Raw genomic sequence first — 19728 nt, 5'->3', positions numbered from 1 at the left:
AGAAAAAAATAAAGTAAAATCAAGTTATTAAAATAAGAAGTTTAAAAAATTTTTTAAAAATAGAAAACATTTAAAGTAATTTAAAAAAAGAAAATGAAGAAAGAGGAAGGGAGCAACTAAACCAAAAAACAAATCCAGCAATGATAACAAGCGCTAAAAACTATACTAAAAAAAAAACAACAAAAAATGGGCAGACAGAACTCTAAAATAAATGGTAAAAGCAAAGCTGTACAGACAAAATCACACACAAAGAAGCATACACGTACACACTCACAAAAAGAGAAAAAGGAAAAAAATAGGTATATATTTATATATTAAAATAAAAAGAGAGCAACCAAATCAGTAAACAAATCTACCAGTGATAATAAACTCTAAATACTAAACTAAGATAAACATACAACCAGAAACAAATTAGATGCAGAAAGCAAACCCCAAGACCATAGTTGCTCCCAAAGTCCACTGCCTCAATTTTGGGGTGGTTCATTGTCTATTCAGGTATTCCAGAGATGCAGGGTACATCAAGTTGATTGTGTAGGTTTAATCTGTTGCTCCTGAGGCTGCACGGAGAAATTTCCTTTTCTCTTGTTTGTTCGCACAGCTCCTGGGGTTCAGCTTTTGATCTGACCCCACCTCTGCATGTAGGTCACCCTCTGGCATCTGTTCTTCACCCAGACAGAAGGGCTTTAAAGGAGCAGCTGATTAGGGGGCTCTGGCTCACTCAGGCTGGGGGGAAGGAGGGGTACGGAATGCTTGGCAAGCTTGCAGCGGCAGAGGCCAGCATAATGTTGCAACAGCCTGAGGCGTGCCATGTGTTCTCCCGGGGAACCGGGGATCACGGGACCCTGGCAGTGGCGGGCTGCACAGCCTCCGAAGAAGGGAGGTGTGGATAGTGACCTGTGCTTGCACACAGGCTTCTTGGTGGCTGCAGTAGCAGCCTCAGCGTTTCATGCCCATCTCTGGTGTCCGTGCTGATAGCCGCGGCTTGCGCCCGTCTCTGTCTCTGGAGCTCGTTTAGGCGGTGCTCTGAATCCCCTCTCCTCGCGCACCCCAAAACAATGGTCTCTTGCCTCTTAGTCAGGTCCACACTTTGTCCCAGAGTCCCTCCTGGTTAGCTGTGGCACACTAGCCCCCTTCAGGCTGTGTTCACGCAGCCAACCCCAGTCCTCTCCCTGAGATCTGACCTCCAAACGCAGAGCCTCAGCTCCCAGCCCTGCCCACCCCGGCGGGTGAGCACAGAAGCCTCTCAGTCTGGTGAGTGCTGGTTGGCACTGAACTTCTGTGTGGGAATCTCTCTGCTTTGCCCTCCGCACCCCTGTTGCTGCACTCTCCTCCGTGGCTCCGAAGCTTCCCCCCTGCCACCCGCCGTCTCCACTAGTGAAGGGGCTTCTAGTGTGTGGAAACTTTTCCTCCTTCACAGCTCCCTCCCAGCGGTGCTAGTCCCGTCCCTACTCTTTTGTCTCTGTTTTTTCTTTTTTCTTTTGCCCTACCCAGGTACATGGGGAGTTTCTTGCCTTTTGGGAAGTCTGAGGTCTTCTGCCAGTGTTCAGTAGGTTTCTGTAGGAGTTGTTCCACATGTAGATGTATTTCTGATGTGTTTGTGGGAGGAAGGTGATCTCCATGTCTTACTCCTCTGCCATCTTGAAGGTCGCTCCCACTCCATTTGTTTTAGAAGTGTCTCTTATAGGCAGCATATAGGTGAATTTAGGTGTACTTCTCCCCCAGTGTAAAAGTCTTTCTTTCAAATAGTTACTTTTAAATAACGCACTTATGCTCCAATAATATGATACATTTATTTAGTTTTGTTAAATTATTTTATTTGAACCTTTTTAGTGCTTCTTGATGTTTGCACGTTCTCAGGCATTTTAGGTACGACAGTAAACAGACAAATACCTCTGTTCTTATCAGAGTGGGGGAGAGAAGAGAAAGCTAATATATTAATAAATAAGTAGAGCAAGGGGGTAATGTGGTATCAAATAGGTCAGAGTAAACCTCACTGAGAGGGTGAAATTTGGGGAAAGATTTGGCTTGCTGAGGGAGTTGGCCAAACGGGTGTCTGAGAGAAGAATGTTCCAGGCAAAGGGAATAGCTAGACCAAAGGTCCTTTTGCACAAGTGTGCCAACCATGCTTGAAGAACAGCTATGAGCCCACATTGGCTGGAGCAAGGTGAGTGAAAAAGGGGAGTGGTAGCAAATGAAGTCAGAGAGGTAATAGGGGGTCAGAATTTGTTGGGCCATTATAAGGACTTGGATTTTTACCCTGAGTAGAATGGGGAAGGTTAGAAACAGAGTGACATGTTAGGAGACTCTTAGGAGACTAATGCAATAATCCAGGTAGCTCAGACTTGAGTGGTAGCAATAGGGATGGTGAGAGTAGCTGGATTCTGGATATATTTTAAGGTAGAACCAGTAGGATTTCCTGGCAGATTGAATTTAGGATGAGAGAAAGAGAGGGAGGGAGGGAGGGAGGGTTGGAAGGGTCCGAGTTAAGGATGACCCTAGAGTTTTGGGTCTGAGCACCTGGAAGGATGGATTTGTCTGCAGTGAGACGGAGGGGGCTGTGTTGGGGCAGGTTTTGTAGGAATTGGGGATGGAGACCAATTTGGGACAAGCTGAGGTTGGGATATTAACAGACATCTAAATGGTCATGTCAAGGTGGCAGCCTGGAGTTTGGGAGAGTTGAATGGAGATAGAAATTTTGGAGTTGTCTGCACATACATGTTACTTAACGCTATGAGGCTGGGTGGAATCACTAAGGGAGTTAGTATAGTGTGGACAGAGAAGACAAAGAGTACCAAGGTCTGAATTCCTGGCGCCCTTCAGTATCAGGAAGTTGGGGAGAAGGGAAGGAAACAGCAAGGTCTGAAAAGGTGCCCTCAGGCAGGAGGAATATGTGAAAGCCAAGTAAAGAAAGAATTTAAGGGAGGAAAGAAGGATCAACTCGTTTAAGAGGTGCTTGTGAGTCAAGTAAGATATTTTTCCTCTGTTCTGGTCTCTGGTTTTCATCTCTTTCCCCACCCCCCCCCCCTTAATTTATTTTTCTTGTTTGAGAGGTGGTCTAGAATAGTGGCTAAGAACATGACTCTTGAAGTCACACTCCCTGGGTTTCAATACCAGCTCTGCTATTTAGTAGACGGCTGAGCGACGCTGGGAGCCCTATCAGGCTGGCTTTTGACACAACTTCATTAATAATTGCCAGCTTTCTTGCTTCTGGCACAAGATGTGTCCCAGGTTTATCTTGTAAATCTCCTGCCCCCCAGACCTGAATCAGCCATTTTTCTAATGAGAGTGCCATTGTAAATCGATTGTCTGTGTCTCTAGGCCTTTTTTGTGGCCAGAATCAGGAAGTAGGCATTTTGTTAAAGTAAAAAAAGCATGAGTTCATACTGACAGTAGTACTTTAAATTTAATACTACATGATTTTACTTTGATTTTATACTGAAGTTTTAAAATAACATGAACACATATTGTGATTATTTATTTGCTTTATCATATTATATGTATATATACATATATAAAATAGCATCTCCAAATAATATCACTATTAATCAGACTACTGAATGATATTTAACCGTTCTTTGTCTAAAAGCATTGTTCCTCTAAGGATATGCAGTCAAAACACAGTTCTAAAGTCACTTAAAGGAATTTTTTTCTTTTTGGTTGTTTTACCAATTTGACATATAGTTAAGTTCATTTGTTTCATTTTGTTTTAAATATTTCAAGATTACTTTTTACTTTTAGTTTTGATTTTGTTGGTTGAATATTTAAAACATTTACATGGTTTCTAAATTGAAGCTGTGTAACAAGGTATATTCAGTGAAGTCTTCGTCCCTCCCTGTCTCTCATTCTCGTTCCCTCCCTCCCCATAGGTAACCATTTTCCTTAGTTTTCAGTTTATCCTAGTGTTCTTTTGCAAATACAAGCAATTGTGTGTATATGTTGTAGAGAAGGTTTAGCTAAAGTGTTGGGGTTTTTTTTTTTTTCTTTCCTGTTTCCTGGAGTAATTCTTCCTGATTTCTTCATAGTCCCCCCGCCTCCCCCGCCATCCAGTGTCTAAGCATAGGTACAGTGCGGGAATCTTTTACTTATAGTTCATCCTTTGAATGGGGAATTTTATCTAGACTTGCTTTTTGCTCAAGAATAATGTATGTGAATTCTCCTTGACTTGTTTCCCCATTTAGTGGAAATAGAACTTGAGCTGACAGCTTGGTTTAATTATATATGGGTTCATAGCTTCTTTTCAGTTCTTAGTAGCTTGAAGGAAGCGGTGAGTGGTAAGGGGATTGAGATTATGGTGGAGGTTGGCGCAGACGGGATCAGGTAACCTCATGTAAGGTGTATTTTCTTAGAATAGTTTCACTGAATTTTAAGGGTTTCAGAGTCACATCTAGCCCATTGGGGAATACTCCTTTGATTTTGGTCTTTCTTTCCAGAATGAGAAGATTTACAATCCTTTTTACTAGTTAGGAAATTGAGTTGGAGAAAGTTAAGATGATCTCACCACATGGTTCTTTTCAGGTATCAACTATCCCATCTGCCATTTTTCCTGTGGTCTGCCTATACATCTGGTCATCAGCCCTCCTAGTTAGGGGTTATTAGTAAGGCCCCTCTGAAACTGTTCACTTAGCATTTTTTATTAATTTGAAGTTTGAGAAATGGGGTTGTGGCTACATTATTATTATTATTACTTGTTTCTTTCATACTTCATTAATTTTGGTTGGTTATAAAGAAGGAATTATACAAATGTGCTGTCACCTACCATTTGCCCCCAAAAGTTCTACTTCAATTTTTAATTTTTAAAAACATGTCTCCAACTATATTTATAGTTTATTACACCTGAGTTTGAATCCCAATAATGCAACTTATTGGATTGAATTTGAGTAAGTTATTCAACCAGTTAACATATGGTACAGAGTGAACATTCAATAAATGCTGGTTCCCTCTTCCCTTGCCCATTCTCTTAGATAAACTTGAAAAAATCATTTGTTTCATTATATTGAAGGGTTAATGTATGTGCATATAGAACAACATTCCAAATATTTTAAAAGGTACATTAGAAAAATAAAGTGTTCCCTCTATTCCTGATTCCCAATACCCTAATTCCTCTCCCAAATGAGAACTACTTACACTTATGTCTCCTGTGTAATCTCCTGGAGATATTCTCTTCTTATCGAAGCATGGGGATGCTTGTACACGGGCACACACACACATACAAAGAGCATACCTACCATACATACATGATCAGTTCCCTATTGTTGAATATTGACGCTTATTTTATGTTTTGCTATTACAGAAAGTGCTGCAGCAGATTTCTTTGTATGAGTTCATTGTTTTGAATCATTTGTGATTATGTCTGTAGCATAAATTACTAGAAGTAATTCTAGTCTAATGATTGTAGGAATTTCTTTGATAGATATTGCCGAACTCCTTTATGTAGAATTTGTATTAGTTTTCACTCTGTGCTATTTGAGTGTGCATATTTCTACTATAGCTTTAGCAGCTAATGCTGTCAGACTCTATTCTTTGCTTATCTGATAAATGAAAAATAGTATTTCATTGTAGCTTAACAAATTTTATTTGACTTGTTATGATTGACTGTCATATGAAAAATACGTTAGAAAGTGATGTATTTGTCCTTTTCTGTGAACTATTTATACCTATCCTTTGCTTATTCTCATTTTCTCTTTGAGTGTTTTTTTTTTTAATGATTTGCCAAAGGTTTTAGTGTTAAAAAAATGAACGATTTGCTGGCCACATGTTACAAATATTTTTTCTCGGTTTATGATTTCTCTTTTAGTTTGATTTCAGGAGAGGGTTTTTTTTAAATTTTAGATTAATTTTTTATTGAGGTTTTATTAATTTTTTATTGAAGCTAGTTTTGGTTTATAACATTATATAAGTTTCATGTGTACAGTGTTAAATTTCTACTTCTGTATACTGTACATGTGCTCACCACCAAAAATTTAATTTCCGTCTGTCACCATGCAGTTGATCCCCTTTACCCATTTTGTCCCCCTCCTCCTCATGCTTCCCTTCTGGTAACTACTACTCTGTTCTCTGTGTCTATGTGTTTCTGTTTGTTTGGTTCTGTTTGTTCATTTATTTTATTTTTTATATTTCACATATGAGTGAAGTCATACTGTATTTGTCTTCCTCTCCGATTTATTTCACTTAGCATGATACTCTCAAGGTCCATCCATGTTGTCGCAAATGGCAAGATTTCATTCTTTTTTATCGCTGAATACTATCCCAGGGTATATATGTATACCACAGTTGCTTTATCCATTCATCTACTGATGGACACTTAGGGTGTTTCCATGCCTTGGCTATTATAAATAATCCTGCTATAAACATGGGAGTGCAGATATCTTTTTGAGTTAATGTTTTTGTTTCCTTTGGATATATTCCCAGAAGTGGAATTGCTGGATCATATAGTAGTTCTGTTTTTAATTTTTTGAGGAACCTCCATGTTTTCCATAGTGGCTGCACCAATTTACATTCCCACCAGCAGTGCACCAAGGTTCCCTTTCCTACACATCTTCACCAACACTTGTTATGTCTTGCCTTTTTGATAATAGCCATTCTAACAGGCACGAGGTGATAGCCCATTGTGGTGATTTGCATTTTCCTAATAATTAGTGATTTTGAACATCTTTGCAGGTGCTTGTTGGCAATCTATATGTCTTCATTGGAAAATTGTTCAGCTCCTCTGCACATTTTTTAATTGGGTTGTTTCTTTTTTGTTATTGTTGTTGAGTTATATGAGTTCTTTTTATAGTTTGGATATTAACCCCTTATCAGATATATTGTTTGCAAATTTCTTCTATTGAATAGGTTGTCTTTTTGTTTTGTTGGTGGTTTCCTTTGCTGTGCAGAAGGTTTTACTTTGATGTAGTTCTTATTTATTTTTGCTTCTGTTTTTGTTGCCTGAGGAGACGTATCTAGAAAGATATTGCTAAGACCAGTGTCAAAGAACATACTGCCTATGTTTTCTTCTAGGAGTATTATGGTTTCAGGTCTTACATTCAAGTCTTTAATCCATTTTGAGTTGATTTTTGTGTATGGTGTACAATAGGGTCCTAGTTTTGGGGTTTGTTTGGTTTTGGTTTTTGGGGGTTTTTTTGCACGTGGCTGTCCGGTTTTCCCAGCACCATTTATTGAAGAGACTGTCCTTTACCTGTTATATGTTCTTTGCTCCTTTGTCATAAATTAATTATTCACATATGTGTGAGTTTATTTCTGGGCTTTCTTCTGTTACATTGATCTATGTATCTGTTTTTCAGCCAGTACCAAGCTGTTTTGATTACTATGGCTTTGTAATATAGTTTGAAATCAGAGCATGTGATACCTCCAGCTTTGTTCTTTTTTCTTAGGTTTGCTTTGGCTACTTGGGGTCTTCTGTGGTTCCATATACATTTTAGAATATTTTGCACTAGTTCTGTGAAAAATGTTCTTGAGATTTTGATAGGGATTGCATTGAATCTGTAGATTGCTTTAGGTAGTGCAGGCATTTTAACAATGTTAATTTTCCCAATCCATGAGCACAGAATATCTTTTAAGAAGACTTTTTAAAAGATTTCTTGTGTTTTTAAAAGTTTTATGATGTCAAATTTAACAAATTTTTAACGGCTTCTATTGTGTGTCATATTTAGGAAGGCATTTGCCATGCTGAGACTATAAAAACAGTTGCTAGCTTGTCATTTATTTTTTCTAGTGCTCGCTTTTACAGCTTCTTTGTCTTTTTGTTTGTTTTGTTTTGGGGTTTTTTTTTTCCTTTTTTTACATTTATATCCTTAATCCATTGGGAATTTATTTTGGTGTAAGAAATAATTCATAACTCCTAGACTTCCAACTTATTTTTTTCCTAGTTGATACAGTACCATCTGTTGAATAGTCTATTATTTTCCCTCTGATATAAAATGCTAACATGGACATCTCACTGATTCTCCTTTGTATTTGAATCTATTCCTTAGACAAACTTTTGTCAAAATATTTTCACTTTTATTTTGTCACTCATGGGTCACCATTTAATTGTAATGACTTTCTGGTTATCAGTAAGTCATGATTCTAAAAAATTCAACCTTCTGAACAAATACAGGAGTAAGTGGGAAAAAGTTTCTTTGTACCTTATTCTGTTTCCAATTGAATTATTGTTTATAGAAGTTAAAGAAAAATTAGCTGCAACGATTTAGAAAGTGTATCACCTACACACCTATCTGAAAAAAATTCACAAACTAGAAAAAGCGAACCTAAGGAAAAGAATTGGAGGGATGTAAGAAACTACCATGAATAATGTAATCAGTGAAAATTATAGATAATTAAAAATAATTTCTAATAATATGGCTATGAAGTTTAATGCAATTCTTTAAAACATTTAAAAATAGAATAGGCACATGGTAAAAAAATCTGAAAAATATGCAGAATAATTCTTGGTGATTTTAACAACATATTCTATACTAGTAGCATCTGGTAACCGTCCTTCCAGTTATTACCAGTCTAATCACCTGGATTTCTGACTACAGGTACTTGGCCATCTAGTGGCTTTCTTAGCTAGTCTTGCTGTAATTATTCTCTGATCTCACTGAGCCCTCCAGTATATTGGCCTCTACTCCCCATCCATCAATTTTTTGTGTGTTCTTTTCTTTCATTATCTAGCTTAGATTTATGACCCGTCATCTCAGTAACTTGCCAATAACCTAACTTGTCTTGCCTTGCCGCTTTCTCTTTGGTGGTACTTATTTGACAAACTCCAGGCCAGGATGAACTCATTTATCTGCTTCCTCAGTAATCTGTGTGCATTTGAGTGTTGCTGAAAAAAAATGACACAACTGGACAGATTAGAGCCATAATAAATTCATGGTCACTGATCTCAACTAGGCTGTCAGTACTGCTCAGCAGCCCTACCCAACAGCAGGTTTCTTTGGTTAACTTGTTTTTTCTTTTTCTAAGGAGATTATTTCAAATCTTTTTTTAACTCTCTGCAAATCTCTGTGGCCTCTCTTCACTCTTTAACAGGTGACCTTACCTTCAACCACCCAGAGAAAGTAAGAGCCGTCAGATCGGAACTCCCTCAGCTTCCTACCATCAAATGTATGCACCTTTCTGCATCTAGATCTAACTTCTCTTCCTTTCTACTTGTTACAGGAGACATCTTTCTTCCTGCATAAGGGCAGTCTCTCCATCTATGTGCTCTGAATCTTCTCACTGTCCACCTTCCCAGGAACTTTACTCATCTTTTCCCTCTCTTGTCTCGTCAGCAGCTCCCTCTCCACAGGATCCTTCCCTTGGGATTTAAACATGCTCAGGTCTCCTCCATCTTAAAACAACATGCAAATGAACAGTAACCTTCTTCAATTCCACACCCCTCTTTCTTCCCCAGCTGTCATACTCCTGCCTCTAGTTCACAGTGAGACTTCTCAGGGTCATAATCTGCCCTAGCAGCCTCCATTTCCTCACTTTCCACTTTTCCCTGGCCCACTGCACCTTGACTTTTACCCCTACATTTTAAAAAATAATCAACGGTAGAATAGACAGAGGAGGTAGAGCTTCCAAATCAGTGGAGAAGAAAAACAGCAACAAAGAAAATCCAATGAATATAGAGAAAAATAAAGACAAGACACTTTTTTAACTGAAAATTTAATCATATTACATTAGGAAGATGAGAGTCTAAAAGATCTTAATCCTAATTGACAGTAGTAGGAAATTGAGAGAATGTCTGATTGATGAACTAAGAATTAGCAATGAAAGCATTTTGTTTAGAAACATTTAAGTCAATTTTAGAAGGAAAAAGCCAAGAAAAAGGCACTGGGGAGCAGGCTTGACATCTTAAAGGCTGGTACAGGGAACTGATATTTTTTGTTAGTAACCTATTAGAGGTGACATTTTTTACTATGTGCATATATCATTTTAGTAAAAATTAATTTTAAAATTTGGGACAATACATTGCTAGAAATAACTATAAAAAGACCAAAAATGGGCATGGAACCCAGCTTAGTTGAGGGTGGAATAGAAGCTATACAACGCATGGCTTTTCCTGGGAGGTAATGTCTAAGCTGAATATGAAAGGATGAGTTAAGAGTTCACCAAATGATTCTTTCAGAATGTAATTGATTAAGGATATTTCCTCTCTTGTAGCTTTGTTGAGCTCAAGTAGTACTTCCAAAAGATATTTTATTAATTTACATGCATTTTCTAGGTTTATATTCAGGTCAGCAGTGGAAAGATGATACAAATAAATCTTTCCACTGCATTTTTCTTCTTAAAAAGCATTGCTGGTCTATCTACCACTACTATAATATTGAGTGTTTCAAGGGATATTTTTGTTTGTGTTTATATGGCTTATCACTCACACCTACTCTTATGTTTTTCAAATTGAAGTGATAAGTTGTAATATTTTTCTTGTATAGAGTTAACTTTGCCTTCTTAGGTCATATACCTAAATGACCGTAATGATAATTCTTTAATGTTACTGAGTGATAGTGGTGAAGATTTTCTTTAGGTTTCTTGGATCTCTGTATAGTAGAGGCAGACCTCAGAGATGTTCGGTTCCAGACCACTGCAGTAAAATGAGCACATGAAGATTTTGGTTTCCCACTATATAGAAAGTTATGTTTACACTACACTGTAGTCTATTAAGTGTGCAATGGCATTATGTCTTTTAAAAAAAAAAACCCAACGAACATAGCTTATTTATTTATCTATTTATTTTGAATTTTTTTTTCTTTTTTTTTTAACATCGTTGTTGGAGTATAATTGCTTTACAATGGGGTGTTAGTTTCTGCTGTATAACAAAGTGAATCAGCTATACGTATATATATATATATATATCCCCATATCTCCTCCCTCTTGCGTCTCCCTCCCACCTTCCCTATCCCACCCCTCTAGTTGGACACAAAGCACCGAGCTGATGGTCTGCGTTTCCTGGATTTGATTAACTATTTCCTTTCCCATATTAGGGAAGTTTTCAACTCTAATCTCTTCAAGTATTTTCTCAGTCTCTTTCTTTTTCTCTTCTTCTTCTGGGACCCCTATAATTCGAATGTTTTTGCATTTAATGTTGTCCCAGAGGTCTCTGAGACTGTCCACAATTCTTTTCATTCTTCATTCTGCTCTGCAGTAGTTATTTCCACTATTTTATCTTCTAGGTCACTTATCCATTCTTCTCCCTCAGGTATTCTGCTGTTGATTCCTTCAAGATAATTTTTAACTTCATTTACTGTGTTGTTCATCATCGTTTGTTTGCTCTTTAGTTCTTCTAAGTCCTTGTTAAATGTTTCTTGTATTTTTTCCATTCTATTTCCAAGATTTTGGATCATCTTTACTATCATTACCCTGAATTCTTTTTCAGGTAGAGTGCCTATTTGCTCTTCATTTGTTTGGTCTGTTGGGTTTATACCTTGCTGCTTCATCTGCTGTGTTTGTCTGTTTTCTCATTTTGCTTAATTTACTGTGTTTGGGGTTTTCTTTTTGCAGGCTGCAGGTTCGTAGGTCCCATTGTTTTTGGTGTCTGCCCTCAGTGGCTAAGGTTGGTTCAGTGGGTTGTGTAGGCTTCCTGGTGGAGGGGACTGGTGCCTGTGTTCTTGTGGATGAGGCTGGGTCTTGTCTTTCTGGTGGGCAGGAACACGTCCAGTGGTGTGTTTTGGGGTGTCTGTGACCTTATTATGATTTTAGGCAGCCTTTCTTCTATGGGTGGGGTTGTGTGCCTGTCTTGCTTGTTGTTTGGCATAGGGTGTCCGGCACTGTAGCTTGCTGGTCGTTGAGTATAGCTGGGTCTTAGCTTTGAGTTGGAGGTCTCTGGGAGAGCTTTCACTGTTTGATATTACATGGAGCCGGGAGGTCTCCGATGGACCAATGTCCTGAACTTGGGTCTCCCACCTCAGATGCTCAGGCCTGACACCCAGCTGGAGCACCAAGACCCTGTCAGCCACACGGTTGTGATTCTTTCATGTTCTCAACAGTAAAGTTCAGCCAGACTCGGAAACGTGGATTACAGGTATCTGGCCTAATGAATAAATCATACTCAAACTCAGAGACCTGGTCCACTCATCCAGGGTTTCCCCAGCAATAAGTATCTCCAGAGATTGGTTCAAGATGGCGGAGTAGAAGGACCTGCACTTACTCCCTCTTGCGAGAGCACCAGAATCACAACTAACTGCTGAACAATCATTGACAGGAAGACACTGGAACTCACCAAAAAAGATACTGCACATCCAAAGAAAGGAGAAGCTGCTAGTGCTCTAGGGTCTCCTGCAGAGGCGGGGGGGTGTCTTTGGCTCTCTGCGGGGACAAGGACACTGGCAGCAGAAGTTCTGGGAAGTGCTCCTTGGTGTGAGCCCTTCCAGAATCTGCTGTTAGCCCCACCAAAGGGCCTGTAGGCTCCAGTGCTGGGTCACCTCAGTCCAAACAACCCATAACTTATTAAAAAAAAAAAAAAATACATTATTGCTAAAACATGCTAACCCTTATCTGAGCCTTCGGTGAGTCGTAATTTTTTTGTGGTAGTAACATCAAAGATCGCTGTCACAGATTACTATAAGCAATATAATAATAATGAAAAAGTTTGAAATATTGCTAGAATTACCAAAGTGTGACATAGAGACACGGTATGAGCAAATACTGTTGGAAAAAATGGTGCTAGTAGACTTGCTTAATGCAAGGTTGCCACAAACCTTCAATTTTTAAAAATCGCAGTATCTGCGAAGCACAATAAAGCAGAGCGCAATAAAACAAGGTGTGCCTATAAACTGTATTGGCCACATTTCTTCATTAGTATCATACTTTTTAGGTATTAAAATCAAACCCATTTCTGGTTCCTAAAAACATCAGATCAAAGATCACTTATATTATGAAAGTTTGTAAAATTATGCAGTTACTCATTGTGGACAGGCAGGGTCACCCCATGGCACAGCTTTGCCCCTTCAGTTCATGCAGTGCATAGCTTGGTCGCTGTCAGAAGGTTTTGGTAGTAATTTATTTTAATAACTTTTTTGTCTTCTTTGTTGGATTTCAATTTTTGTGGTTTATCTTTCTAGAAATTGATACATGACTGTCTTGCCAGATCTATTGGCATCTCATTGCAATAAGCTTTAATATATAAGATAATATTGATTTTTTAAATTTGTAATTTGGGTGGGATACTTATAATAAAAGATTACATATTTAGTGGGCATATTCATGCAACACCAACTATTTGAGTGATAAAGAAATGTAAAAGATACAGTACTTGGTGACTTTGAAGCTCACAATTTAGTAGGAGATAGTTTCCAAAGAAAAGGCAATTGTATTTTAAAATATTAATTGTTGTATAAAAGAATGTACAGACATATCTGTCTTATTGCACTTTGCTTTATTGTGCTTCACAGGTAATGCGTTTTTTACAAATTGAAGGTTTGTGGCAACTCTGGCTCAAGCAAGGCTAATGGCATCATTTTTCCAGCAGCATTTGCTCACATCCTGTCTCTGTGTCACATTTTGATAATTCTTGAAATATTTCAAACCCTCCACCAGCAACAAGATTATGACTCGCTGAAGGCTCAGAGGACGCTGACTCACTTCATTGCAATATTTGCTTTATTGTACTTGGCTGGAACTGAACCCATTATATTTCTGAGGTATGCTCATCAAGTGCTGTAGGAACACAAGGGAAGAGAATCCACAGGCCTTCTGTTTTCAGTAAGTATTCTTTTTCTGCTGTGTAAGTTTTTGACACTCATAAAACTACTGTTTTCACTGAAGTGCAACTCACCACTGCACTATTTAAAAAGAAATTTCACCTTGAACACTGAAATTGGGGAATGAAGGAGGCATTATCGTATGATAACGTAATAAAGGAAGCATACCATTTGAGAGAATTTTTCTGACAATTAAACTCATTTATTGCCTGGTTCCTTATGAAATAGGCATTAATCATTATTAATGATATTTTCTTTTCAGTCATGCGTTTGTACAACATGTAGATATTCTTTAAGTTGTTCTTTGACAAGCCAAAGTTGTCAATATCTGTGTGCAGTTTTCCAATAAGGTAATTAATTTGATATGTAGAGCTTTAAAGATCTGGAAAAGGGTTCTTGACATGGAGTCTATGAACTGTGTGCTTCAAGAAATCTGTAACCTACCTTAAATTAGTAGTGTGTTCAGATCTTCCTTACCCTTACTGTGTTTTGAGTGAAGTTCTTTAAACTACTGAGAGTGTTGTTATAATCTCCAGTTGTAGTTGTGGATTTGTGTATTTTTTTCCCTTTTCTGTTTTTGTTTACTGAAACTTGGTTATTAGGCACATACATATTTAGGATTGTTATAGCTTCCTAATGAATTGACCCTTGTATCGTTATGAAATGTGTGTCTTTATTTTGTTAGTACTCCTTGTATTGAAGTTTATTTTGTCTGATGTTATTATAGCTTCTCTAGCTCTCTTTTGCTTACTGTTTGCATTAGTATGTCTTTTTCCATAGTTTTACTTTCAATCTATCTGTATATTCATACTTAAAGTATGTCTTTTAATTTAAAAATTCATTTAATCCTTTCTTTGAATTGAAATTTTTATTTACATTAAATATAATTTTTTATGTTTGATGTCTTTAATTTTGCTCTTTTGTTTTTTTTGTTACATCTGTTCTTGTTTTCGTTGGTGGTGTTCCTCTCTTTTTTTCTTTCTTGTCTACTTTTGAGTTAATCAGATATTTTCTAGTATTCTATTTTAATTCCTCTGTTGACTTACCTATGCCTCTGTATCTTTTCCAGTGCATTTTCCCCCAGTGGTTGCTCTAGAGATTACAGAATGCACCCATATATTTTTGCAGTCTACATAGGGTAGTATTGTACCAGTTCAGATAAAATGTTACAGTCTTATAAGAATCTTTTAATTTCTCTGACCTTTGTGCTTTTGTTTTCACATATATTACATCTGCTTATGTTATAAAATTCACAGTATGGTGTTATACTTTTTTGCTTTAAATAGTCATATGTCTTTTAAAGATTAAGAGATGAAGAAATACATGCTGTTTTATATTTACCCACATATTTATCATTTCCAGAGCTCTTTTTTCCTTTCTGTGGATTCAGCTTACCATCTATGGTCACTTCCCTTTGGCTGGAAAAATTATCCTTAGCATTTTGTATAGCATATGTCTTCTGGCAGCAAATTCTTTCAGTTCTTGTTCATCTAAAAATGTCTTTATCTTGTCTTTATTTTATTACATTTTTTATTGAAGTATAGTTGATTTACAATAGTTTCCTTCTTTTTTTTAAAGAATATTTTCACTGGGTAAAGGATATGGAGTTGCATTTGTTTTTTCTGCAGCACATCTAAAAACTTCCATTGTCACCTGAGCACCAGTGTTTCTAATAAGAAGTGAACTATCATTTGTATTGTCATTCCTTTGTATGTATTGTGTTGTTTTTCCCTGACTCCTTTTAAGGATTTTTTCCCCCCTCTATACATGGTTTTTAGCAGTTTGACTGTGATGTACCTACTTTTGGTTTTCTTTGAAATTATCTGGCTTGGAGTTCACAGTTTGGGTGAATTATATGACCATTATTACATCAAGTAAGTTTTTCTCCCTCATTTCCTTCGTATTCTTTCTCTAGTACCCCATTTACAAATGTGTTAGTCTGTGTGATATTGACCCACAGATCATAGGGGCACTCGCTTCATTTTTGTTTAATCTTCTCAGTTCTTTAGATTGGCTAATTATTCTTCTCAGTTCTTCAGACTGGCTAATTTTTATTCATTTGTCTTCAAGTTCACTGACCCTTTCTCCTTTGCAGTCTACTGTAAGCCTTTCAAGTGAATTGTTCTTTTTAGGTATTGTACTTTCAGTTCTGGAATTTCTATTTGCTTCTTTACTATAGTTTCCATTTCTCTGCTGATATATTCCATCTGTTTGATTTTTCCAATCATATTTTTCTTTACTTTTAGAAACGTATTTATCATAACTGCTTTAAAGTTCTTGCCTGTTGAGTCCAACTTCTAGAACATCTTGCTGTGTATTTCTGTTGACTGCTGTTTCTCTTGACAGTCTCATTCTTCTGTTCCATCGCGTATCTAGTAAGTTTTGGTTAGACACTGGACATTGTTGATAATACTATACAGAGACTCCAGATTTAGTTATCTTCCTCTAAAAAGTGTTGATTTGGCAGGAAGTTAATTTGGCTTGACTCAGACTTCAAATTCAGCCTTCCCTTCCCTACGGTGGGCGACAGCCAAATCTTTGTTATTTCCTTAACTTTCTAGCTGTGTCCTTCTGACATGTTCCTTGGAGTTTCTCTTGCTCACATTTGGTTTAGGGCTCAATAAAGAACCTGTAGTTTATATAAAGATTTCAGAGTTTTATTCTTTGTGACTTTATTTTTGCCAGTTTCCTTTTTCACTCTCCAGTCAATTTTTTTTAACCCCCAGCTCCATCCTCTGACTCCTTTAGCCAGTAAGACTGTTGCTTTGTGCTTAAATTTCAGTCACTAGGAATAGGTGGGCCAGAGTTTGCCCCCAGGAAGAAACTGTAAAACTAAAAATTTCACCCTATTTGGTTCCCTTTTTACAAAGATCAGTCTCCCTCCAGTTTCTGCCTGCTTTTTGTGGCTCTTCCAGGCCACGAAACAATTGTTTTTAATATTTTGTCTAGAGATTGTATTTTTATCTGCTGATAGGTTAGTCAGATACAAACTATTCATCCATTATTGGAAGCATAATTTCCCTACTTTTTAAAAAATGACTTTGAGAAATAGAAATTTGATTATTGTTTCTAAATTGTCATGGCCTTTAATGGTGCTAATATCAGCTGACCAAAGAGTAGTTGTGGTGTGCAAAAGCAGCATGTTCTAGAGTCCTGGGAAGTGAGCTATGGCATCCCTAACTTCAGGTCTAATACATGATATGACTTCTCAGGAACATTTGAATATTCAGTCACCCAGTAGATTCAGTGGCTGTTATAAAAGATCATGATTTACTTTGATATTAGAGTAAGCTTTAATAAATTGATATGGTTTATAAAAACAAAACCATGATGCTAACCATAGCTGAGAATAATGAACCATATTTATTCACTGTTCAATAATTTGGAGAGAGTTTGTTTTCTTTCTCTTTTTAGTATCCCCCTCAGTCAGTATCACCTTTTCAAGTGTGGCCAGAGGACATTCACAAAGGAGAAAATCTAAATCCATTTTGAAAATTAATAGGTTTTCTTATCCTCTGGTACGTGTTTACTCCTTCTTCATGGTTGGAAGATACGTATCCTTAATTTGAAAAAAATGTTCAAGGGATTAAGATCAGTAGACTTTGGGGGAGTGTGTTTGTGTGTACACATACACATGGGAAGAGACAACATATAAATGTAATTTTATTTTTCAACTTAGATGTTTCAAAGGGAAAGGTGAATGTGAAGTGCTTATTTTTGCAAGGAATTACTTGCAAATTAATATCTCCAGCCCAGACCTCTTTTGATTTCTAGACTCATTCATTTCATTCAGGCCTCTTCTCAAATGTCATCTCATCAGAGACCACTCATGACCACCCTTACTTTCCAGTTCCTTACCCTCCCTGGTTTCTCTTTTTATACCATGAACCACTGGTTGGCATTGTATCTCTTTATTGGTTTGCATACGTATTACCCTTCTCTCTTCCTTTTACCTCCCTCTGCTAAAATGTAAACTTTATGAGGACCAGGACTTTTTATATTTAGATTTCTCTCAATTCTCTGGCATGTGGGATAGTGTCTTGCATATAGTAGGTCAAAGTAAATTTTTATTGATTGAATGAGTGAGTAAACAAATCACTGAGTAGTGAGATGGGAGATATAGTTCAAAAAATAAGATGAAGTGAGAGGCTTTGGAGTTACTTTGATGACTTTCTGTTGACTCAGGATTCCCAAACTCCATTGTGAGTGCCGTGTGGGAGAGTGCTTCCTACTCACTTGTGGCTAATTCTGTGTCTGGGGAGAGGTAGTACTTGTCCTTTTTAATATCTGATTTGACAATCATTGATGGATAGTGAAAATAATAAAAAGAAATAAACCTTATCCAAGCAGGTGAGGCAACATGTGGAAAAACATCTTCCTTGCCTAGGAAAATACCTAAGTGTAATACATCCTTGTGGGAGGATCTGAGTTTAGCAATTAAAATCGGGACCTAATTTCAAGGTATATTTACCTATGGCATGAATACAATGAGCAAAATTGTGGAAGTTTAGATGCTGATTGATTTCTAAGGTGCCTGTTTTGCTTTGATTTTGTAAGCCACATTCAGTTGCTCTGAACTTTGTAGTCTCCAGGCTACTTTCCGGCTTTAACAACAAAGTCAGAAAAGTTTAGTCAATTAAAAAGCTGCACCCAAAATAAAAAGTTTTCCTTTTACTTGCACTTAGAGCATAAACCATCTCATTTTTCAAAAAATAGGACAACCATCTCTATTTCCTCAGAATTCCAGCTATTTGGCTAAATCTACTCACTGTGTAGTTTAAATGAAATGAATGCCAGTTTTCTTTTTTATATGTTACTAGTGTGCTCAATATTATTCCTGGGAGTTGGTAACTTTCTAGGTGACCATTACACTAGCAATGTTAGGAATAGCATAAAATATGTCTGGTAGTTTGCTTTTGCTTTTGAAATTTTTTATCCAGATAAAACCACATGGAGGTAGAAGCTCCATAAGGATCACAACCCACCCCAACATACACATATATGCACTTTCATTGATATTTATGTAGAACCTGGCATTAACACTAGAACGGTCAGTGTCTAATGGTACCTAACCTCTCTGAGCCACTATTTTCCCTATCTCTAAAACAGGTCATCAGGGACTTCCCTGGTGGCACAGTGGTTAGGAATCCGCCTGCGAATACAGGGGACAAGGGTTCGATCCCTGGTCCAGGAAGATCACACATGCCACGGAGCAACTGAGCCCACGTGCCACTACTACCGAAGCCCGTGCGCCTAGGGCCCATGCTCCGCAACAAGAGAAGCCACCGCAATGAGAAGCCCGCGCACCCCAACGAAGAGTAGCCCCCACTCGCCGCAACTAGAGAAAAGCCTGCGTGCAGCAACGAAGACCCCGCGCAGCCAAAAATAAGTAAATTAAATAAATAAATAAATAAATAAAAAAAACAGGTCATCATGGTATGCTTCTTGACAGAGCCGTTGTGAAGATTAGAAGAGGTAATGCATGTAAAACATCTAATACAGCTCCTAGCACACAATAACCCTTCAGTAATTGATAGCTTTTTTTTTTTTTTTTTTTTACCATTTTCCCTCTGGATAACTAGGGTATTGCCATTCTCATTTAGCAAAAAATTATGAAAACGGAAATCCTAGTCCCAGCTAGATTTTCTTTTGATTTAAAAAGTTGTTTGATTCAGGCAAAAGAGAAGAACTACCTAGAATGAAATTAGGTTGTGAGATAGAGATGTGGCTTATCTTTAACGGTTTCTTTCTTTATCATTTATTTGTTATTTGATTCCTTCATGCATTCACTTATTCATTCATTACCTATTAGTAAGCCAAGCTGCACCTTCTCTTGCCTTTTAAATCTGACTCTGTATGGTCAAATGTACAGGGCTTTATATCTGTAACTTAAACAGTTTGAATTCCAATAGTATTCAGTTGGACATCTGAATTTTCAAGATGTAGCCCTTTGTAAAGATGTCCCATTTAATGTACCATTTTATTAGGTACCTTTCTTCTTTGAATTAACAAAGTATGATCTCACCTTGGGATTTTTCTGTTTATTCATTTCACTGTCTGG

The 19728-nt window shown here is 37.4% G+C and overlaps 1 protein-coding gene across 8 annotated transcripts in view; it reads left to right on the top strand.

Annotated features, from left to right (window-relative positions):
* The window catches only part of MARK1 (microtubule affinity regulating kinase 1), a 144121-nt gene that overhangs the window by 53600 nt on the left and 70793 nt on the right, over positions 1-19728 (top strand). The window contains exon 1 of one of the 8 annotated variants that reach the window (XM_059942239.1): positions 13651-13668. The exons of the other annotated variants lie outside the window; for them this stretch is intronic. The gene's annotated coding sequence lies outside the window, so the exon portion shown is untranslated. Of the gene's footprint in view, positions 1-13650; positions 13669-19728 lie in introns of those variants that run through there. 8 annotated transcript variants of the gene reach the window in all.

Source organism: Balaenoptera ricei, chromosome 1, assembly GCF_028023285.1.
Source record: "Balaenoptera ricei isolate mBalRic1 chromosome 1, mBalRic1.hap2, whole genome shotgun sequence".
Lineage (NCBI taxonomy): Eukaryota > Metazoa > Chordata > Mammalia > Artiodactyla > Balaenopteridae > Balaenoptera > Balaenoptera ricei.
The sequence above is the reverse complement of the archived record's forward strand: the minus strand, read 5'-3'. Positions and strand labels throughout refer to the sequence as shown.